The 24,781-nt window shown below is 38.9% G+C and overlaps 1 long non-coding RNA gene across 1 annotated transcript; it reads right to left on the bottom strand.

Annotated features, from left to right (window-relative positions):
• Nucleotides 1-11,591: 11,591 nt before the first annotated feature.
• On the bottom strand, nucleotides 11,592-12,519 carry LOC126585621 (uncharacterized). Its single transcript, XR_007610608.1, has 3 exons — nucleotides 12,174-12,519; nucleotides 11,965-12,038; nucleotides 11,592-11,887 (listed from the first exon to the last, which is right to left on the bottom strand). It is a non-coding gene; the product is annotated as an uncharacterized LOC126585621 (long non-coding RNA).
• Between the last annotated feature and the right edge of the window lie 12,262 nt (nucleotides 12,520-24,781).

The following is a 24,781-nucleotide window of genomic DNA, read 5'->3' as shown; positions in this document are numbered from 1 at the left end:
CATTATAAACAGGCATGGGCCATATCTCTGGCTAAATCACTAACACCGGGGTGCAAGTTTATGAGCTCAATGTTTCTCAATTAATCACAACCGTTATTCACATTCACAATTCATAAACTCACCTGGGCTTACCTGAGCGTCCACAGCACCACAATTGTATATATTGCATCATATACTAATTCATATACTGAACATAAATTTATATGCATGGCATTTCAAGGCATACTTTCATTTAAACGCATTTTTTGGGAAAATATTAATTATATAAGTATATACTAAAAACCAAAAGCCCACTCACTGGTATGTCGAAGGGTCTAGCTCCCGAGTCACCCTTAACTGTGCTCGTCCTTGGGATAAGTCTTCCCCATATGCGAAACAACTATAAAAAAGTTAATTTAAAGTACATAACCAATACTAGTTAATAACTTCTCATACATTGCTCAAATGGGATGTTTGAATATACCAACGTGATCTACACAACCTCATGAACATCCCCATATTTTTAGAAAAAATTTCCGACCCCTCACGCGCCGCCCACGTGCAGGCACGTGCCTTGCACACTGAAGGCGACAGTTAATGCCGTCAGGAATATTCCGTTAAAATATAGGATATTCTGTCTAAAAACTAACAGCGTTACCTTACGCCGTTAGCATATTCCGTCAAAACTGACGGTATATGCTTTTTCTTCCCCAACGAGTCACCAGACGTCGGCGACTGTTCACTGGTTTCTGGAAAAGTTTCTAACCCTAATTTCTCTCTCATTTTAACACCAAACTTCATGAAACTTGAACCATTTTGAATGTCTCACCAAGATGAACAAAATCATAATTGAGTCGAGCCCTGAAACCACTAGAAACCCGCCGAAAAAAGCCTCAATATTCTGGCAAATCTTAAAACCCGCCGTTCTCGATGATTTGACATCCAATTTCTTCCAACAAACCACTCCGAGCTTCGTGAGAACCTCCTAAAAACACACGATTTTACGATTGCATGAATAGTGACAAAAATCGAGTTAGGGTTTTCATGAGTTTTCGAAGAAGTTCTTACCTAAAAATGGTACCATTCAACTCGTATAAACCTCAGGAACACAATGGTGCCCTTTGAACCCTCAATCTGTGCGTGTATGGTTAGTTTTGAAGTTCGTCCGTACGTTTTGTGCGGATATTTTGAAAAATCCAAGAGGGAGGAGAGAGAGAAGGCACGGAAGAGAGAGAGAGTTTGTCTGTGTGTGTGTGGTCCACATGGGTCACCAACCAAAACTAAAGAAAACACTTTGAGTCCTAAATGTTCCCAAAACTTAGGAAAAATTTAGAATTTGTCCAAATGAATTTAAACTTAAACCACACCATCACATAACTCAATTATATCTCAACGTCCAAAGGTAATTTAGTAACTTCCACGCCATCGATAATTTATTTTGGGAATGGCTGTGACAATCTACCTTCCTTATAAAAAATTTGTCCTCGAAATTTATACCATCTTTACAATCCATTAATAATCATAAAATAGGCGTGGATACATCTCTCTCATCTAGTCATCTGTCTCCCAAGTAGCTTCTTCCATTGAATGATTTCTCCATAAGACTTTCACCAAATGCACTGTCTTATTCCTCATAACCTTATCTTTCCAATCCAAAATAGTCACTAGTTCCTCATCATAAGTCAAATCCGAATTAATTTCCAAAGGCTGAGGGGGAATCACATGTGAAGGATCTGAGATATAATGTCGAAGCATTAAAACATGGAATACATTATGCACTTTAGACAATTTTGAAGAAAACTCAAGCCTATAAGCAACTTGACCAACTCTTTCAGTGATCAAATACAGCTCGATGTATCTAGGACTTAACTTGCCTTTCTTTCCAAACCGCACAACACCTCTCCATGGTGATAACTTCAAAAACACCCAATCACCTACTTTATACCTCCGGTCAGTGGCATGCTTATCTGCTAAGCTCTTTTGTCAATCCTGGGCCGCTTTCAAGTTAGACTTAATTACCTGAATATTATGAGTAGTCTCCTCCACTATCTCATGACCCATTAAAACTCTTTCACCAACCTCTGACCAGCATAATGGAGTTCGACAAGACTTGCCATAGAGTGCTTCAAATGGTGCCATACCAATACTCGAATGGTAACTGTTGTTGTAGATGAACTCCATCAAATCCAAACAATCATGCCAACCATCGCCAAACTGCAGCACTGAAGATCTCAACATATCCTCTAATGTCTGAATAGTCCTCTCAGATTGTCCGTCTGTCTAAGGGTGATATGCTGTACTATAAAGTAATCTCGTACCAAGAGCTTCCTGGAATGTTATCCAGAACTTAGAAGTAAATCTAGGGTCCCGGTCTGAGATAATATCAACTAGAACACCATGGTACTTCACAATCTTCGATATGAATAACTTAGCTAATCGGCTTAATGGATATTTTTCCCTCACTGCAATAAAGTGTGCTGACTTAGTAAGCCGATCAACTATCACCCAAATGCCGTCATAACCATTCTGTGTACGAGGAAGCTTGTACACAAAATCCATTGTAATATTTTCCTATTTCCACTATGGAATAAGAAGTGACTGCATCAACCCAAACGGCTTCTTCCTTTCAGCTTTAACCTGTTGGCAAATGGCACACCTATTCACATATTCAGCAATTTCCCTTTTCATACCTGGCCAATAATAAAATGGGCGAATGGTATGATACATCTTGGTACCTCCTAGATGCATTGCATATGCCGAAATATGCGCTTCATCAAGGATTTATTTCTTTAACTCTGCATTATTCGGCACATACATTCTGCTCTCTTGCATAAGCATGCCATCAGTTTCTCGATCTCTGAAATCTTTCTTTTTCCCCTGATTCCTTGCTTGAATTATTTCCTGGGTCTCTTCATTATTCATCTGGGCCTCGAGCACACAATCAATTAAGATTGGCCTGACTTGAAAATTAGCAAGTAAGGCTTCTTCTCTATCTTCCACTCCTAACTCCACTCCAGTGGACCTCAAATCCGCAAGAAAAGGAACATGACAATCATAGATGGCATTAAGTCTAGCTGGAGTCTTCCTACTAAGTGCATCCGCCACTGCATTTGCACGACCAGGGTGATACTCGATTGTGCAATCATAATCACTAAGCAACTCAATCCACCTCCGCTGTTAAAGATTGAAATCTTTTTTAGTGAAAAGATACTGAAGGCTCTTATGATCTGTGAAGATCTTACATTTCTCACCATAAAGATAATGTCTCCAAATCTTCAAAGCAAAAATGATAGCCGCTAACTCTAGATCATGAGTAGGGTAATTCTTCTCATGAGGTTTCAATTGTCTCGAAGCATAAGCAATCACCCTACCATGTTACATCAATACACAACCCAGACCATTCAAAGAAGCATCACTGTAGACCTTGAAATTACCATTATCATTTGGGAGTGCTAAAACAGGTGCATGAGTGAGATAATACTTCAACTGCTGAAAACTTTGCTCATAATTATAATCCCACTTAAACTTAACATCCTTCCTGGTCAACCTCGTCAATGGTAAAGCAATCACTGAAAAATTCTTAACAAATCATCTATAATAGCCTGCAAGGCCAAGAAAACTCTGTACCTCAATGACGGTTCGAGGTTGTTCCAAATTCTCCACAGCTGCCACTTTTTGAAAATCCACTCGGATACCTTGAGCTGATATAATATGTCCCAAAAATGCCACTTGATCTATCAAAATTGGCATTTGCTAAACTTAGCATATAACTGGTGTTCCCTCAAACTTTTCAACACCAATTTAAGATGTCTAGCATGCTCTGCTCTAGTCTTAGAGTATACCAGAATATCGTCAATGAAGACAATAACAAACCTGTCTAAATATGGCTGGAATACTCGATTCATTCAATACATGAAAGCTGCTGGTGCATTAGTTAACCCAAATGGCATCACAAGAAACTCATAATGACCATATCGAGTCCTAAAAGCTGTTTTAGGGACATCTTCATTTCTAATCTTTAACTGGTAGTAACCAGACCTTATGTCAATCTTAGAGAACACACAGGCACCTCGGAGTTGATCAAACAAATCATCTATACGAGGCAATGGATAACGGTTCTTAATTGTTACCTGATTCAATTGCCTGTAATCAATGCATAGCCTCAAGGTTCCGTCTTTCTTCCTCACAAATAAAACTGGAGCTCCCCAAGGTGAAGTACTAGGTTGAATAAATCCTTTATCCACCAATTCCTGCAACTGAACTTTTAATTCCCTCAACTCAGTAGGAGCCATTCTATAAGGATCCGTTCCTGGAAGCAAATCAATAACAAACTCCATATCTCTGTCTGGCGGCAATCCAGGTAAATCGTCAGGGAACACATCCAGAAAAATGCATGACCACATGCACATCCTCCATACTACTAGGAGCATTATCATTCAACACCACATGAGCCAAATATCCCTGACAACCTTTCGACAACAATCTTTTGCCCTTCATGGTAGAAATAACACCATGCCTCACCCCGCTAGGCTCTCCTACAAATGTAACTTCAGGTAATCCAGGACAATGAAAGGTGACTGCCTTTCCATAACAATCTATTTTGGCACGATTATAATGTAACCAATCAGTGCTCAAAATCACATCAAAATCAACAATGTCTAACGGAATAAGATTAGCTGGCATAACAACATCCTCCACCATCACTGGACATCCTAGATATACCCGATCCACATAACATTTCTCCCCTCTAGGCATAGAAAACTCTAAATCATATCCTAGAGGTGTAGGATGAGGTTGCGTCATTTGAGCAAATGCATGAGAAACAACAGAATGCGTAACACCACAATCAATCAATACTCTAGCAAAATGACCAAGAATATTTAATGTACCCATGATTAAATTAGGATTGTTCTGAGCATCTTGCAGTGTCATGTTGTGGATACGTCCCTGATTCTGCTGTCGTCCACCACGACCTTTGCTAGCATGAATATCTCGCCCTTGTCTTGGCTAACCAGGCTGCCTCGAAGATCCTACACTGCTAGCAGCAATCTTTACCTGCTGGAACTAACACCAATTCTCTTAAAATTAGAAGAGCTGGAACTAACACCACCTCTCCTCTGCACATTAAAGCTCAAACCTCCATTAGAAGAGCTGGAACTAACACCACTTCTCTTAAAATTCTGGGTCTTACGAGGTCCCTGAGATGATTGACCTTTACCTTTATCATCTCGCCTCTGGTTCATATTCTTTTCTTCTTCATCTTCACTTTCACTGGGCATGTTCTCTGAGTCCTCAATCCGCAGTAAAACCTCATAAAACTCCTGGTAAGTGGCATAGGGAGTCGATGCCATTTCTTCTTAGTACCTAACCTGAAGCGACGGAGCATCTCGACCAGATTAGCAGCAACCTCCGGATCATATCGAGACAAATCAGTGAACCTCCTGTAATACTCATTCGATGACATCTTTCCTTGTTTCAAATGCGTAAACTCTTGTTTTTTGCGATCAATATACTCAGGGGGAATAAACCTTTTACGAAACAACTGTTTAAACACTTCCCAATCTGCTACAACCTCTAGTGGCATCTGATGTGACTCCTGTCTCCACCAAGATGCAGGCTCCGGACCCAAAAACCAGGTAGTCGTCTCGACCCACCTATCATGAGGAAGATTCCCCTGACTCTGCATCACAAGGAAAGTCTTCTCGACATGATTAAGCCATTTCTCGACTCCTTCATGTCTTTCGTTTCCCATGAAATGATTAAGCTTCAGATTATACAGTCTCAAGATGTGTCTTTTGAGGAGGACAAAGTGAAGACTGAATGGCATTAGCTATAGCTTCCCCTAACTGAGCAATATCAGGGAAACTAGGCTCAGCAAAGTGGCGTAGCTCTCTACGTGGCACCATAGTTCTGACAAAAGACACCACAATGATTAGATCACTCACAAGATATACAGGACCGTTAAACCTAGATCGAGGCGTGCTGGCGGTCACGTGAGGGTGACGTACCCATGTGCATAGTGTGGAAACGATAAGGATAATAAATATGCGAACAAATAAAAACCGAAAGCTACTAATGTACAATAATAAGTAGAAAGTGCTAGGAGTGAGATACAAGAGTAAATACTCCTAATCAGAGCATAGAAAGTCTAGGTGCAGTCCAGTAGGACAAGTACTAGTTATACAGTACCAGAAGATATCCTACGAATATTTTATTCGGTCAGAACCGCCGAGATCCTCAAAGCCACAAACAGAAGTCAACTTAAAACCTGGAGGGGCGCAAAACAGAAAACGTGAGTGAGCAAAAACAAAGCTTTTCAAAATCATTTCATTTATCAAGTGCTTTAACCCTTCGCCGTAAAACATGTATAATTTTTCCCATAAATAAAATATAAATATATACATATATATATCAATTCAAATCATGCTTCACATATTCATAATCATGAGTATGTCATGCCAAGATAATAACAAAATAAGTAACTCAGGTGAAAATAAATTCATGGAAAATAACACATTAGCCAGAACCCCTATAGAAGTCTGTACGGCTGAATTCATAACTCATTAGTCAAACTAGCCAGAGTCGCTGCAAATGACCTATACGGCACTACACTACACACAAGTTGGAACCACTGTAATGGTCTGTATGACAGGACTGGGTGTAATATAGTTATGCTCAGTGCTACTCTCTCATGATAGCTATGCGATAAATCGCTAGTCACCTACGAGTCGGAACCACCTATGATGGTCTATATGACAAGATTGTGCACCTAGATTGGATTCAATGTGAGCATAGGGTGCGGGAGGTGACATTATAAACAGGCATGGGCCATATCTCTGTCTAAATCACTAACAACGGGGGTGCAGGTTTATGAGCTCAATGTTTCTCAATTAATCAACCGGGGGTGTAGGTTTATGAGCTCAATGTTTCTCAATTAATCACAACCGTTATTCACATTCACAATTCATAAACTCACCTAGGCTTACCTGAGCGTCCACAGCACCACAATTATATATATGCATCATATACTAATTCATATACTAAACATAGATTTATATGCATGGCATTTCAAGGCATACTTTCATTTAAACGCATTTTCTGGGAAAATATCAAGTATATAAGTATATACTAAAAACCAAAAGCCCACTCACTGGTATGTCGAAGGTTCGTAGCCCCCGAGTCGCCCTTGACTGCACTCATCCTCGGGATAAGTCTCCCTTATATGCGAAACAACTATAAAAACGTTAATTTAAAGCACATAACCAATACTAGCTAATAACTTCTCATACATTGCTCAAATGGGATGTTTGAATATACCAACGTGCTCTACACAACCTCACGTACATGCTTATATTTTTAGAAAAAATTTCCGACCCCTCACAAGCAGGCCAAGGCATGGCCAAACACTCCACCCACGCGCTGGCACGTGCTTGGCACACTGACGGCGGCAGTTAATGCCGTCAGGAATATTCCGTTAAAATCTAGGATATTCCATCTAAAAACTAACAGCGTTACCTTAGCCGTTAGCATATTCCGTCAAAACTGACAGAATATGCTTCTTCTTCCCCAACGAGTCACCGGATGCCGGCAACTATTTGCCGGATTTTTGAAAAGTTTCTAACCCTAATTTCTCTCTCATTTTAACACCAAACTTCATGAAACTTGAACCATTTTGAAGATCTCACCAAGACGAACAAAATCATACCTGAGTCGAGCCCTGAAATCACCAGAAACCCGCCGGAAAAAGCCTTGATATTCCGGCAAATCTTAAAACCCGTCGTTCTCGATGATTTGACGTTTAATTTCTTCCAACGAATCACTCCGAGCTTCGTGAGAACCTCCTAAAGCTTCCTGTGAGCTTGAAATCCTCAAAAACACACGATTTTACGATTGCATGAATAGTGACAAAAATCGGGTTAGGGTTTTCATGAGTTTTCGAAGAAGTTCTTACCTAAAAATGGTACCATTCAACTTGTATGAAACTTAGGAACACAATTGTGCCCTTTGAACCCTCGATCTGTGCGTGTATGGTTGGTTTTGAAGTTCGTCCGTACGTTTTGTGCAGATTTTTTGAAAAATCCAAAAGGGAGGAGAGAGAGAAGGCACGGGAGAGAGGGAGAGTTTGTGTGTGTGTGGGGGGGGGTCCACGTGGGTCACCAACCAAAACTAAAGAAAACACTTTGAGTCCTAAGTGTTCCAAAACTTAGGAAAGATTTAGAATTTGTCCAAATAAATTTAAACTTAAACCACACCACCACATAACTCAATTACATCTCAACGTCCAAAGGTAATTTAGTAACTTCCACGCCATCGATAATTTATTTCGGGACGGGCTGTGACAATAATCCTTCTTGATTGTCATCTTGAATCATATCCAAAGGTAATTTAGTAACTTCCACGCCATCGATAATTTATTTCAGGACGGGCTGTGACAATAATCCTTCTTTATTGTCATCTTGAATCATATCTGATCAATTATACTTTACATTAAATGGCATGAGTACTGGAATCTTATATTTGGAAGTCTTCCACTCTCATTGCTTTCTACTTTTATCTCTGCCATTGTTGGAGCTTAGAGGGGGAGAAAGACTATGTGAGGTATTGTAGCGTTGAGAAAATTGGGCTTAGGTTCGGTTCCGCTTTCGCAGCGTCGAGAAAATTGGGCTTAGGGCACATGGTAAATGGCATGATATAGTAAAACTACAAAACTGTCATTTAATGTAGTGAAAGTGGAAGACTTCCAAAGTTACGATTCCAGTACTCATGCTATCTAATGTAAAGTATAATTGATCACATATGATTCAAGATGATAATCAAGAAGGATTATATTGTTGTTATCATTGGCTAAAATAGAGCGTGTGCTAAGAATCGAACGAAGTTAAGCTTTTATCCTTACTCCCTCTTCACATTGCATTGTATGAGTCACGACAAGGAAAACATTGAAATTAACTATGAAAAATAAAAACAAAACTCCACTTACTTTGACAACAGTTGAAGTTGAGAAATATCTCTTCACGAAGATTGTAAATTGACTCCCAATGTTGCCCATATTTTGCCGTAAGCGTTTCTCTTAATTCCAAAAGTGGACTTTCAAGGGCTGTGGCACCATGCATCTCAAAGATCTATTGGATTGTTGAAAATACTTTCTTTCTTGCTGCCATTTGTTCTTTCAGGAAGTTACAAGTACACTAGGATTTCTAGTCATATATACTAGGTCAGAATGATAGTAAGTCCACTTAGCACTGTCACGCCTCGAATCCGGGGTCAGTAATAAAAACTCGAACCTGAATCCGAAACGTGAGTTAAAAGCTCAATAAATTAAAGGAAATTAAAACGGGTTGGAAAATAAATTTTTTCTTATAAAATAACTCATGATTCTTAAACAAATCAAGAACTCTTTAAAATTCTACAGTAAAAAGATGAATAAACATTTTATTCTCACAACTAATTCGATCTCATCCTGCCTACCTTTTTGAATGTCTAGTTTGTAAACCTGCATAACAATAGAGGGATGAGCTTTAATAGCTCAGTAGAGACATAACATTATCACAGTAAATAGACAATATTAAATTAGGTGTCATGAAATCATATGGCCAAATATCAAATTATTATTGATAAAAATGCATGAATGCAATGCAATGCAACCTCTTCAACTATTCCGATTAACTAATATAATAAAACACGCGGACCTGCACGTCCCATACCGTGCATTTCACCACTACAGTGGTGGTTCGAATATTCTATTATACAAATTAACCCCCATAAGATATCCCGAGTTCATAAACCCCTTTTGTTAGTCATCTTATCTAATTCATTGATCTCCAGCCCACATCGACAATTTATCTCGCCGATATCCTATTCTAATGTGCATACCGGGCTCGCCTAGGACCTGGTTTACAATGAATAGATTCAACTACACAAAAGATCCTTTCCAATTACCCTCATTTCCAGACCAATCTCAACACTAAAGTTCCAACCACGTCAACATGAATGATGCACAAATAATGTCATTCCATCTTTCACATATATCACAGTATATTCTCAACGAATAACATTTCAGCAATAATTCCATAACCAATAACAAGTGAACACTCAACTGAAGCAATTAGCCAATTAATATCCAACCACATTAATCAATAAAAAAATCAAGAATATTATAACATTTCACGAAATTTAATAAAATCAATTTCTATAAAGGTCTGACGTATTTTCCCTACTTGAATTCCAAAGCTAAACTAAAAATCTACATCACTACCGAAATAACTAAACTCTACGTACTTAAATAAGCTTCTTGATCATGTCTAAATACCATGTATTTCTTCCACTCTTATCTTTTCTAATCTCTCTCATTATATATAAATATATAAAAATATAGACATAAATATTTATATATACACACACACACACACATTTTTTTGCATGGTTTCCTGAATTGCACAACTGATCATTTTCCTATTGATCCTAGAAATCTCGTGATCGTGACCGTTCATCATACATCGTACGGTCAATTTTCGTTAGGTGCTATTTATATTAAATTTTAAATTTTAAATTTTAAATTTTAAAATAATTTATGATCACACGATATACGATAAACAATCACAATCACGCGATGCTCATAAAAAAATCCAACGAAGTTCCTTTTCCGGATTAACTTGACAACTATTCAGAATGGGATAAAGAAAACAGATGGAACACTCATGAAATTGACGCATGGCTATGTAGTATTAGGATTCGACACTTGGTATACATGTGTCATCATAATACGAATGCTCGAGGCTTATCACAATGTTTGCAGGAGGTGTACTAACCTAATGCAAATGCATGAAACTGTAGATATCTATACCACTAGGGTTTAATTTATATAAAGACATATAAAGAGGCACAAGTCAAATTGGCCATTCAAACTTGTTAATATCCATACGTGTAAAAAGAGGCACAAATCAAATTGGCCATTCAAACTTTCAGTACGTATACGTGTAAACAAAGGTCACCTCCTACTTATATTTGTTTAGCAATTTGGCTACCTTATCTACTCACTTTCCACCTAGTATACTACTAACATGACGAATGTCTTTGGACTGGCATGTTGGCTAATCCCACGTGGAAAACTTAGCCACTCAGGTGCTGCTATGTGTCATCAATTCATGGGTCCAGCTGTAAATTCATAATAATTCCTACTATCTCCGTAAAAAGACCTTTTCGATAAATAATTTTCAAATAATAAATTCTTGCAGCCTCACAAGCACAAAGTACAAACCCAAAAAAGTAAAAAAAAAAAAAACCATAAAATCAGTTGAAACAAAAGATAATAATTTGCAAGGGCAATTGAGATAGCAACTTGAGTATGGTTTCTTGAAAATATACATTGGCACAATTATAATAAGTTTTCAATTCTTTTCAAATTATATAATAAATTTAATTATTTTTATAAGATATATAATAAATTTACTTTAATCTACATAGACCTGTGCCTAGGTGTTAAACCTTAATCCGGTCTTCGACTAGTACCTAGCGTCTTTTAGAACCTTGTCATGATCCATTATAAAATTTTGCAGTGCAACATAGCTGACAAAGTATTTGGTGTACAATAAGAGAGGCTAGATTGCAAGGTATTTTGCACTTGTAAACTCTTATTTGTTGTATCATTGGCAAGGACCATATATAATGACGTTGTACAATGCTAAGGTGTTGTTTATGTACATCGAGTAACTTTTATGTAGAATCGTAATATACTCGCTGCTCCAGATACCGTAATTAACCTTTTGTTAAGGTGAAGATACAGCCACCATCACCATCAGAGAAGAATGCGAACTAAATTAAGCATTCACCATCGGCAAATCCCAGGTGACTCCATACGGCTTAGAGCGACTACTTCCTCATACTTGGTAGCATATACAAAGCCCCATAACTGCATTCATTACACAAAAGCATATGAATTTGTAACATTTTCATCTGTTGAATCGTTCAGTGAAAATTTGTACACACCTCAACTTGTTTAACCTCAAAGTCTTCCGAGTGTGCAAGACAAGGTTTCTGAGCATGAACTCGACCCAGTCAATCTGAAACCAAAAAAGCAACAATTAAACAAAATTGCAAATGCATATAATTCACTTTTTGAAGAAGGCTTGCTCAATGCAATGTTCTATTAAGGTAAACAAAAATATTATTAGAAGAATCGAAGGCAAAATTCTCACAGCTCACTGTCCAAATATAGCGCAAACTCAGGCCAGGCCAAAGCATACTTCTTCTGTATAGAGTTGTCAGTGATAAGCTATGCCGCCATGTGCTGCAGGACCCGAGGAATACATTTGTGTGATGTTGCATTAGGCATGAGGTTGAGGAAGGCAGACAAAGTGGGCAGCCTTGCTCCGAAATGACTGAGGCCTACCTACCCATCTCTTCCTTTGTTTTTTTTAACGACACCCATCTCTTCCTTTGACCTCTATAATCTATACAACCAATCAACCATCGTCACTATCAATCATCCCACGGACTCCATTGATTTTCCCAATTTCTTGTTTTTCTTTTTCGGCCAGTTGGTCAAAGTGTCGATCAAAAAAGAAGGAAAGCTTTGAGCTTTATCAAACAGAGAAATGGGTTTTTTTTAGAGGAGTGGGGATCCTCGTCGGATCCTTTTTGTGAGGATTCCGGAGATTCTCAAATCACATCTGTATATCGTGCAGTTATAAATCATTATAAATTTTTTTATTTAAAATTTAATATAAACAATACCTGACGAAAACTGGTCAAAGAGGATCCGGCGAGGATCCTCTCACTTTTTAGAGATGGGAAGAAGAAAGAGCGACGTCCAAGCAATAAAAAAAATGTGGAAGGTCATGGGTTTAATGCTCCGAGCTAATAAGTTTGATTGTTGCTATTGTGGCTATGGAAGAGATAGACAACACTGACTTTCCATCAATTGTTCCTTTTTTTTTTAAAAAAAATTTATATAATAGTTTGGAATAACAAGAAGGAATTCATGTCCCAATGGATAAAGGCGAATTTCAATGAAAGTCATGCGTCTGGGTTCGGTCCCCGAAGGAGTCGATTCTCTTCGTTTTATTTTCATGTTTTTAGAAGAGGATCCTCTCCGGATTCACTTTGTGGGGATCCTAGGGATCCTCACATCCTAGCCGTTCGTCGTATATCGTACGGTCAGTTTTCATCATGTACTATTTATGTTTAACTTTAAATAATAAAAAAAATCAAATGATTTTTTACCATACGATGCACAATGAATGACTAAGATATGAGGATCCCTATGATCCCCACAATTTGGATCTGGATGGGATCCAAATCCCATGTTTTTATGCTTCCTTACATACGCAGCATTTCGTTGATCTGAAAATCATCAGATTCTATGGGCACACCGCGCACGTGGCAGACAACTATTTGTAATTTCTACTCATCAAGTCGGCACAAAGCAAAAGAATAGAAAAAAAAAAAAAACATGTCAAAATCAAAACGCACAGACAATATAGTCAGATGAACAAATAGGCGAATATATGATGTTACACAGATCATATTTTTTATTTTTTAAATTATTAAAAAGAAGGAATTTGGATTCTATCTGGTCATCATATATCATGTGACCATTAATTATTTTAAATTATTATTTAAAATTAAACATAAATAGTACTTAACGAAAGTTGACCTCACGATGTACAATGAGCGAATAAGATGTGAGGATCTCTAAAGAATCCTAAGAAGATCCTCATCCAAAACAAAGTTCAATTATTAACCCATCCATCATGTTATTTACAAATATAATTTAAAAAGATGAATATTCTAGCATTTTTTTTTAAGGAAAACTAATGAAAATGGCTTGAAAACTTTGAGTTTTAATGATAAGGACAAAATAAAGGGTAAAGTGAATAGTACCAGGATTAACTTTTTAGTGTAAAATTGTGGTTTTTCGTTAAAGTGAATAGTACCAGATGCTTTTCGTTAAACTTCCCTTTTTTTATACTTTTTTATACTTTATAAACGTACGTTTTTTATTGTGAAAAAAGAAAAAGATGAGAGAAAAACATGTAAACTGTTGTGGCCTTTTTTATCTGACAAGGGAAGGAAGGCCAGCAGCACAGAGAGAAAATATAGAGAGATATGTGTTTGTAGGGTTGTAGAGGAATGTGTTATTCCTCATACGCAGTGTCTTTATTTATAGTAATAAGGGAGAGAAGAAATCCTTCATCCCCAAGGAATACAAGTCCATATAGGAAAGAATAACTAGAATCAATTCTAAGCTAGGATTTACACAATCACACTTAAACTAGAAGTTTACAACACTCTCCCTTGAGTGTGTAAATACTCAAGAAGATTCGGCATCATGTAGAGGTTTGAGGAAGTCGACTCGTCGGCACTGATTATGGGAACACGCTATTCTCAACAAGGTAGGAACTTGCATAAGGAAGTAAGTCTCAAAAAAAACCCTATGGCTATGGTAAAAACCCAAGTAAGGATAAAATCCATAGTTTAAGGAAAATGCGTGAGTAATGCAAAGTCAAATGAAACATCTACAGGATGTCATCAGGGATATGATCAACCCAAGGTGGGTGCCTCGTTAAAACCTAGTTAGGTAGCAAAAACCCAGTGGGAAAAATGCTCTTAATCTTAAGAATTAGAGTACATTAAGATCAAGCGAGTATACTTCAAGATACTACCCTTGAGTTTGACACAATTCCAAAGAGAATTAGCAATGTTACAACTCAAAAAGTTTACGCATACAAATTCAGCTTCTGAAACATCGTCTTCGGTAGTGATTTGGTGAAGAGGTCGGCCAGATTGTCTTGTGAACGGATTTGCGTGACTTTAATCTTCTGATGCTCTTGTTGTTGATGTGAGAAGAAGAACTTTGGTGCAATGTGCTTGGTGTTGTCTCCATTGATGTAACCCTTCTTGAGATGTTCAATGCATGTTGCATTGTCCTCATAGATCGTTATCGGGACATCAACGACGAGGTAAAGATCGTAGGAGCATCGAATATGGCCCACAACTGCTCTCAACCAAAAGCATTCTAGAGTTGGTTCATATAAGGTGAGAATTTCAGCATGGTTAGACGAAGTGGCAAATAGGGTCTGTTTATTTGACCTTTAAGAGATTGCGGTGCTTCCAACGGTAAAGCCATAACTCGTTTGAGAGGTCACCTTGTGCAGATCAAATAAGTATCCTGCGTCGGCATAACCAACAAGGAGGGAATCAACTCAAGATAATGATGATGTGGCATCACTCGAGGATCCATATGGATAAAACAAGCCCAAATCCGCAGTGCCCTTAAGGTAGCGGAAAATGTCTTTAACGCCAGTCCAGTGTCCACATGTTGGTGCATTACTATATCTTGCCAAAAGATTAACAGTGAAGGAGATGTTGAGTCTAGTGCATTGAGCTAAGTACAATAAAGCGCCTATCGCACTTAGATAAGGAACTTCAGGCTCCAAAATCTCTTCATCATCCTCATTCAGACGAAAGGGATCTTGTTTTGCAATAAGCGATCGAATAACCATATGAATACTCGAAGGCTTCGCTTTATCCTCGTTAAAGCGGCATAACACCTTCTGGGTGTAGTTCGTTTGATGTACTAAGATTCCATCTGAACGGTGCTCTATCTCGAGACCAACACAGTATTGAGTCTTTCCTAGATCTTTCATCTCAAATTCCAACTTCAGGTGCGTGACAGTTCTCGCAAGCTCTTCAAGAGTTCCGATGAGATTCATGTCATTGATATATACTGAAACTATCGCAAAACCGGAATGTGACTTATTAATAAATGCACACGGGCATAGTTCATTGTTCACATATCCCTGACTAGTCAAATACTTACTTAGACGGTTATATCACATTTTTCCTGATTGCTTCAAACTGTAGAGTGAATGCCAAAGCTGAATTGATAGTGTGTTTTGGGGTTTAGAAATATTTGATCTAGTCAATGTAAGTCATTTGGGAACTTTTAAATAAATTTTCGTATCAAGATCCCCAGAGAGATACGTAGTTACTACGTCCATCAGCAGCATACTCAGCTTTTCGGAAACTACCAAACTGATAAGGTAGTGAAAAGTAATCACATCCATAACGGGTGAATAAGTTTTGTCATAGTCAATCATAGTGTGTTATGAGAAGCCTTGTGCAACAAGACGAGCTTTGTAAAGCACACTTTCGTTCTTCTCATTACGCTTCCGAACGAAAACCCACTTGTAGCCAACGGACTTCACATGTGGAGGAGTAAAAGCTATAGGTCCAAACACCTTACGTTTCGCAAGTGATTCGAGTTTGACTTGGATTGCTTGTTTCCAATTTGACCAATCGGTTCTACGTCGACATGATCTCAATAGCTATTGCATATGCTAATACATCATTGATGATTATCTCATTTTTACACCAAACATCATTTAAGCTAGCATAATAGACCGAAATCTCACGATTCTCATGAGGTGGATTTGTCTCTTCAAGGACGCTTTCGTAATCTAGAATTTCCTCATGAGTTGGATAGAATAAGTAAGCGACAGTCAAATTCACAGTAGGCTCTTCAGGTGCCTGTATTGTGGGTTTCCTCTTCCGGGGGTGTGAATCCTTTGAACCAAGTGGTCTACCACTCTTTTGTATAGAGGCCAATGATTGGATAGCTGTTAATGTACATGGATCAGCCAAAGTGGTGTCCCGAGCCTCCATGAGGGAAATTTGTCGTATATTTGGTATATCCATCTTTGCAAGTACATTTGCAGCTGTAATATGTGATCTTGTCACTTACACTAAATCGATGAAAGCATTTGGCATGCTCTGAGCTATGCTTTAAAGATCTAAATAAGACAAAGTAGGAGTCATCTACGATAATTTGTGTCGTTCATCACGAATGTTGACGTTCTTATCTCCCCTTCATGACAGGAAGACTATCTCATAGAAGTGACAATCCGTGAAAATAGCGGTAAACAGATCACCTGTCAAAGGTTTTAAGTAACGAATAATCGAAGGAGAATCATATCCGATATAGATTCCCATCCTTCGCTGAGGCCCCATTTTTGTACTGAAGGGCGGTGAAATCGACACATAGACCTCACAACAAAAAACGCTCAGATGCAATATGTCAAGTTCATATCCGATAACCAACTGAATGGCACTATATGGTTAGGTTGCGACAGGTCTCAGGCGAACCAACATGGCTGTGTGCAATATTGCATGGCCTCAAGCAGCGATCGAGAGCTTGGTATATATGACCAACGATCGAGCAATCATTTGTAAGCATTTAATGAATGCGTCTGCCAAGCCGTTCTGGGTGTGAACATAGGGTACATGATGTTCAACTTCAACCCCAACAGACATGCAATGGTTATCAAAAGTTTTAGAAGTGAATTTTCCAGCATTATCTAATCGAATATATTTGATCAGATAATCAGGATGGTGAGCCCTGAGCTTGATAACCAAAGCCAACAGTTTGGAAAATGCAGCATTCCTTATGGACAACAAGCACATGTGTTACCAACATGTGGAAACGTCAACCAAAACCATAAAATATCTAAATGGTTTGTAGGGAGCGTGAATCGGTCCACAAATGCCCCCCTGAATCCTTTGTAGAAAAATAGGAGGATTCAAACAAATCATGTCATAAGAAGGCTTAATAATAAGCTTTCCTATATAACAGGTTTGACATGCGATTCCTTGAATCGAACCTAAACTTCAAGTTAGTGGATGCCTGTGTGATGATTTGAGGATACGGCGTATCGCTATTCGTCCAGGGTGTCCTAAATGATCATGCTAAAGTGTAATTTTGTGCACGGTCCAGAGGTAAGGCTGGCTACATGTGGCTTTCTATGGGGCGTATGGTCGTAGTATACAGACAACTCAAGATATGTTGCACCTTCTCTAGAATACGCTTCTGGCCATATTCCTAGGAAGTTATGAACATAAATTCAACTTTGTTTTCTACATAGGTTTCAGCATGGTAATTATTATTTCTAATGTCCTTAAAACTTAACAACATTCTTCCGGAATGCGGAGAATAAAGTGCTTCATCAATGGTCAAAATTGTACCATTGGACAATATTATACGTGCCTTACCGTATCCTTCAATCAGGTTGGATGGACCTGAGAGGGTTGTCAGAGGTGCATTCTTAGGTATGAAGTTGATGAAATAGATGCGTTCACGCAAAATGGTGTGCGTGGTTGCACTATCTACCAGACAACTAACTTTCCCACTAGTCATACCTAGAATGAAAATTAATTTGAATTGGTCACTTGCATAAAAGTTCTAAAAAACAAATATCATTCAAAATAATTTAAGTATTCAAGGATGGTAATTAATTAAAAAACTTATTATCCAAAGACAAATCACCAACAAATAATCCAAACATAAAGGAAAATTGTTCAAAATTAACCAAAAACACAAGAGGGGTTCGGCCACTAGGTGGAATTCGGCCCCAATGTCGAAATTTCAACTAGAAAAATAGTTTATGTCTAAGATTCTAATCTTCCATAAGGGTAACGACCTCTTGAAAGTCAGAAACCTCCATCTTGGTACTCTCTGGTTCATGCACTTGCATAAAGTTTGATTCAAACTTTTTACGACGAGAATGATATCCAGCTACAACCTTCTGGGGAGCTCGGAAAACACGGGACCAATGGTCCTTTGAACCACAACGATATCACATATTTGCATCCATAGTTTTGGCTGCTTTGCCTTTATTCTTGAAGTTTGGGGCCTTGGGAGCGAGGTTAGGGCGCTTCTAGGCTTTATTTCCTCCTTTAGTTGGGCCTTGGTTCTGTTGACCTTGTCGGGGTGGCTTCTGGCTGCCCCTACCACACCTATTTGGCGTTTTGGGCGTTGGTTCGTGCTATAATGTGCTTCAGGCACAACAGTCACCCCAGTAGGTTGAGCTTGATGATTTTTCATCAATCACTTATTCTTCTTTTCAGCGAGTAGTAAATTAGAGATCAAATCCGAAAACATAGTGAACTTCTGAGCCTTATATTGTTGTTGTAGACAATATTAGTGGCAGAGAAGGTTGAATAGGTTTTCTCCAAGAGATCTTCTTCGGTCAAGGTCTCGTTACAGAACTTGAGAAGTGATCGGATTCAATAAACTTCATAATTATATTCATTCACAAACTTAAATTCTTGGAAGCGCAAATTTTGCTAGTTATGTCTTGCTTCAAGCAAGAAGATGTCCTTTTTGTGATCAAAACGATCAGCTAAAGCGACCCATAGTGATCGTGGATCTTCCTCAGCAAGGTACTTGGTTCGCAATGCGTCATGAATATGTCTTCAGATGAAGATCATGGCAGTGGCTTTCTTAGCTTTGCCAACCGGATTGTCCGTCTCATCTTCAATGGCGGGACGCAAATTCTTTGCAGTGAGATGGAACTTCACATCTTAGACCCACTTGAGGTAGTTTCTTCCAAATACCTCCAAAGCAGTGAAGTCGAGTTTGTTCAAATTCGACATGTTCCCATCACAAAGTAGATAGACAAGATGTGTAGTGTGTTTGTATCATACTTGACTAATCCCGAAACTACCGAGCACCGGTCAATGTTATACCGTCAAGGACCCAGAAGAGTTTCCCTCCAACCAGGAGGCCAATCACAGCGCGACACGTGTCAACATCAGAAGCCAATCATAGCGCGACACGTGTCAACATCAGAAGTCAATCACAACACGACACGTGTCAATGTCAGAATGAAACTAAAAACTCTCTTCTATAAATAGAGATCATTCTCTCATAATATTTTCCTAATGTCATTTGTACTAAATCATTCACTAGTACTCACTAAAGGAGAGCATGAACCTATGTACTTGTTTAAACCCTTCACAATTAATGAGAACTTTTCTACTCCGTGGACGTAGCCAATCTGGGTGAACCACGTACATCTTGTGTTTGCTTCCTTGTCTCTATCTATTTACATACTTATCCACACTAGTGACCGGAGCAATCTAGCGGAGGTCACAAACTTAACATTTTCTGTTGTACCAAAGTTCTCACTGATTTTGTGCATCAACATAGTGTAATGGAGAAAAAAATCAATCCATTCACATAGGAGTAGAACATTTAGGTTCTAATAGACATGTATTGGTTTAAATTTACATGAAAAAACTTCGGGTTTTCATGGGTGATGTTTTTAAGGAAAACTTCAGGTTTTCTAAAAAGGCATGTTTTCAAAATAATTATGAACTTCAGGTTCATATGTTCTTACAGATAAACACAAATATATATACATAAATACGCAACAAGAAAATATGCAAATAGAACTTCAGGTCTATAATTATAATTGAATTAATTATTTGGACTTTGGGCCAAATTTAAAGTGTGGGTGAAAAAAATATAAAATCCAAATTGTCTAAAAAAATAAACAATTAAGCTTGGGGCCCAAAAACATGGGCCAAAGCCCACAGGTGGGATGAACAAATTGAAACATGCGGCCCAGACCCAAAAATTAGGCTGGGTTGGACATGAGTTGATCAGGCCCTAAATAAAATGGTTGGGCTGCAAGCCTAATAGCAGCAAAACGGGCTGCAAGAAGACTAGGCCCAAACTGGGGTGCTGATTAAGCATGGTGCGGTGCAGGTTCACCAATGCACCAACTGTAGGTTGGGATCCAGGGTATCACAGACATGTGGGACACCATAGCACTTGAGCATGTGGGACATTGCAGGCATGTGCGATCCGGTGCATGGGCTAGACTTTCTACCCTCTTGCATAGCCTAAGACAAAATGTAGATAATTGTGTGGCTTCGACCCCAACAGTAGGTCTTTTGTCGGTGAAGTTGATGGCAGCACATGTGGCACAACACATAGTGCACTTATAAGGTCAAAGTTCTAAACCTCCAACTTTGCATGCTTTCGACGAGTAGCTATCAAGATCCATCAATGTTTTCGCTAATGCCCTTCATATTTCTTCGGGCAATTGCAATGCTTTTTCCATGCTAAAGCGCAAAGGTACACCTTCTATTTGTGGAGGAATCTTTTCTTGCTTATTGGTAGAATCACTTTCACTTGAAGGTTTTTCCCTCTCAACTATGTAACAAGTGACTGTGATTAGACTGTGTTTAAGGAAGCCTTTGAGAAAGTACTCTTGCAGGGCCACTGGAGCTCGCAGCTTCCAAACCTTAGGCTATTCTCTACGTGTTGGCTTTGTCATCCTTGAGGCAGCTCTTGGCTGGGTCTTCGCAGCATGATGGTGATGACTTCCTTCTTGCCCTACCTTCCTCGCGTGAGCAACTTACGGTCGTCGTTGACGTGCCTTCCTTCGTCTCACCAATGTCCATCCTTCATCATCATTAGCTAACAAGCCATTAGGAAGGTCCATGTTACTAAAGCAGCTTGCTTCGTTCGTGGTGTTTGCTTTTTTCACGTGAAGCACTTCATGTTTCCTCTTTGATGATTGTGGCCGAGGCTTGACTGGTGATACACAAAAAGGCACCGAATCAAATGATCCAAACACAATGCTTATCATGTTTACCGTTACGACCTCCTCAAGATTTAGCTCGATTTTTCCTTCCCGAGCAAGTTTTATGATTAACTCGTTTAGCACAAAGCATTTGTCTATTGAATGACTAATGATGCGATGGTACTTGCAATATTTTGGATCATTCAACTAGTTCATTTCTTCCAGTCATTTACACTCAGGCAGCTTAATCACCTCTTTGTCGAGCAAATCTTCCAACATAGCAGCCAAATTGGAGTCAGGGAATGGGTAGGTCTTTTCTTCAAGCTTCTTTAAGTTGCGCTTATGCCTCTCCTGGTCACGAAAAGGTTCATTCCATTTCACTTCCTTTTTCTTGTCTCTTGAAGAGATCTTGACGTGAGTTGTGTCTCGTGTAGAAATTTTGATGAGCGCTACGTTGACCGTCATTGCTTCCTTGGTGGGTTTCCTAGCAGCATTTTCCCCCTTTAGCCGAAAAACTTTATCCTTCTTGTAGTCGGTGATCAGCCCTTTCTTTCCATGGATGGCGATGCTTAACTCCATGTCGTGGGTGCAAGTAGATAACTCTTTGAAAGTTCAAGGCTTAATACATTGAAGAATGTAATGTAATCCCCAATGCATGCCTTGTACACATATCTTGATCAAAGAGATCTCCAAGAGTCTATCTTTGTAGTCAAGACTTATAGTGTGTCATTGGTTGATGTAGTCAACCACTGGCTCATCCTAGAGTGCGCCATTGGTTGATGTAGTCAACAATTGGCTCATCTTTCTAATGTTTTATACTTGTGAGCTCCATCATACTGACAGTGCGACGAGTACTATATAAACGGTTCAAAAACTTCCGCTCCAATTGCTCCTAGCTGTTGATGGACTCAAGCTCTAGGTCCGTGTACCAATCAAATGCATTCCCATTCAAATAGCGGATAAACTACTTCGAGAGGTAGTCTCCCTCAGTCTCCGCATTGTTGCAAGTCTCGACAAAATGAGCGACGTGCTGCTTTGGGTTTCTCTTTCCATCAAATTGCATAAACTTATGTGGCTGGTACCCCATCGGCTTTCGCAAGCCATCAATCCGCCTGGTATATGGCTTCGAATACAGTAGTGTATCCGGCGAAGTGACTCCCACCTGTGCTCTGATGGTATTTGCGATCATGTCATTGAGTTGCTGGATGGAAAGAGAGCCCATCGATGTAGCTTCAGTCTCCGGTTTCTGCTTGGCTCTGGCCTTGTTTGCTTGACTCTTCTCTTTCTCACCAGACTTCTGGTCATTCTGATTCTTCCTTGGGTCAAGACCAGATCTTTCATCATGATACGCCTCCAACTTGTCCATGCGCATAGCAATCTGCAAGTCTTTTTCTTTGAAAGTTTTGGTCATTTTTACAATTGCCTTATTCATTTGAGCCAGCTGTTCTTCAATGGAGGTAGCGCAAGTGGTCATGACTTGCGCAACCAAAGGATGTGACTCTCTTCTAGACATCGAGGATGTTGGTGAAGTCTCCGTGCAGCGATTGCTGGTTGGTGATCTGTAGTAAGCTCCCGAGCTTGAGTCCGCGTTTGAAGCTGGTGACAATAAGGGTTCTGGTGAGCCCTTTGACGTGAGCGAACCTTGCTTACAACTCTAAGGTGTCCTCGTGCGTGCCACAGTAGCATGCTTCGATGTGCCCAATGATGTCAGGCTGATGATGGGCTCATGTATCTAACGCTTACCTTGTTCCCTTAGTGGCACCAACTTTGAAGTGGCATGTTGAAGAATGGTGAATGCCTTCGCCTTGCTTCAGGTTGTGATGCCAATGGATTCTCCGCTCGCTGCAGAAGTACTCAAGCTCTTTCCCTTGGTTGCGAGAACGACTTGTCCTTTCTTTGATGCCATTGCATTTTAAGTATGCTTAGATGTGTTGACTTTCAAACCGAGAAAGAGATGAGAAATAGAGATAATGCCCACCAGGCGTGCGAAAATTGTAAACACGAAAATCTTACAACAAATGAAATAAGAACACGTATACAAAGTAAATGTTTGTATTAATCAATTTGTAAGGTTACCATCTCTTTACAACTTGATCCTCTGATTCGATCTCCAAAACGTGTAGATGTGTAGCGATGACCTGATCTTAGATGAACGAAGGCCGCAAGGTTTTGGCTCTTAGCAATGGAGGAATAGGCACATGTAGGGGTGCTTGGTGGTTCTTTACAGGATTTGACAAAGAACATGAATGATTTTCCGAGTCTTCTTGAGTGTTTGAGTGTTTGGGGGTTTGAGTGCTTAAGAGCTGCAGAATTTCAAAGCTACAGTGTCTGGGTGTGAAATGATTTTTGGACCATTTTCTTTGTCTTAGAGCCTCCCATTTACAGACTTTCCAAGCCTTGACTACGGATGAATTTGGCCTTGATTGTGGGTTTGATTAATTGACGAAAGAATCAAGACTTGATTTTTGGGCCAGTTCGTGATTTAACTCCATCAATTAGCATTTGATTTAATTAAAATCAAATAATACCTTTTTGCCAAGTGTTGACATGTGTCCTTGATGACTCATCCGATTTTGTTGAGTCACACGCCATGTGTACAATTTGTGCAACACATGGTGCATGCCACGTATACCTTGACACGTCGAAACTTTAATACATTGGTGAACATTTATTTCACCGAAATTTCGATGTCTACAAAACCGTTAATTTATTTAATTTATATAAAATTATTAAATTTTTTTATAAAGACAATATTTCCTTATACAACAATATATATAAAAACAAAGGCTTAACTGTCAAAATGGTCCCTGTGTTTTACTCTATCGCCCAATTTAGTCCCCGTGTTTTCAATTTAGCCAAATTGGTCCCTGTGTTTACATCGGTTAGCCAATTCAAGACATTTCGTTAAAAGACTGGTAAATTTGACATGTGTCAGGCACATGAGAGGACAAAAATGTAATTTTATGTACACCTACTAAACAGATACAATGTCTATCTTTAGAAATTTACGCTTCGGTCAATTCACTTGAGTACTATGCGATTTAGGACATTTCAATTTTAACCGTCTTTTAACAGATTGTGGCTAATAGATGTAAACACAGGGACAAGTTTTAATCAAATTAAAAACATAGGGACTAAATTGGCCGATAGAGTAAAACACTTGGACCATTTTGACATTTTGTATCAAACGCGTCATCTACAAAATTTGAAGACCTCTCATTTAAAAAAAAATAAAAAATAAAAAATAAAAAGTTGCAAAATTTTTCCTTTTTTCCTATTAAATACCATTTCAGTCCCATATTTTCCTACTTTAGCTACAACTCAATTCTCTCTCTTTCTTCCGATATAAAAGAATCATATTTCTTTCTCTACCATACATTTTGCCATATCGCATGCAACGTGCCAATGCGGCAGTTCTAGTGCGTCACCCT

Source organism: Malus sylvestris, chromosome 1, assembly GCF_916048215.2.
Source record: "Malus sylvestris chromosome 1, drMalSylv7.2, whole genome shotgun sequence".
NCBI classification, from domain to species: Eukaryota; Viridiplantae; Streptophyta; class Magnoliopsida; order Rosales; family Rosaceae; genus Malus; species Malus sylvestris.
The sequence above is the reverse complement of the archived record's forward strand: the minus strand, read 5'-3'. Positions and strand labels throughout refer to the sequence as shown.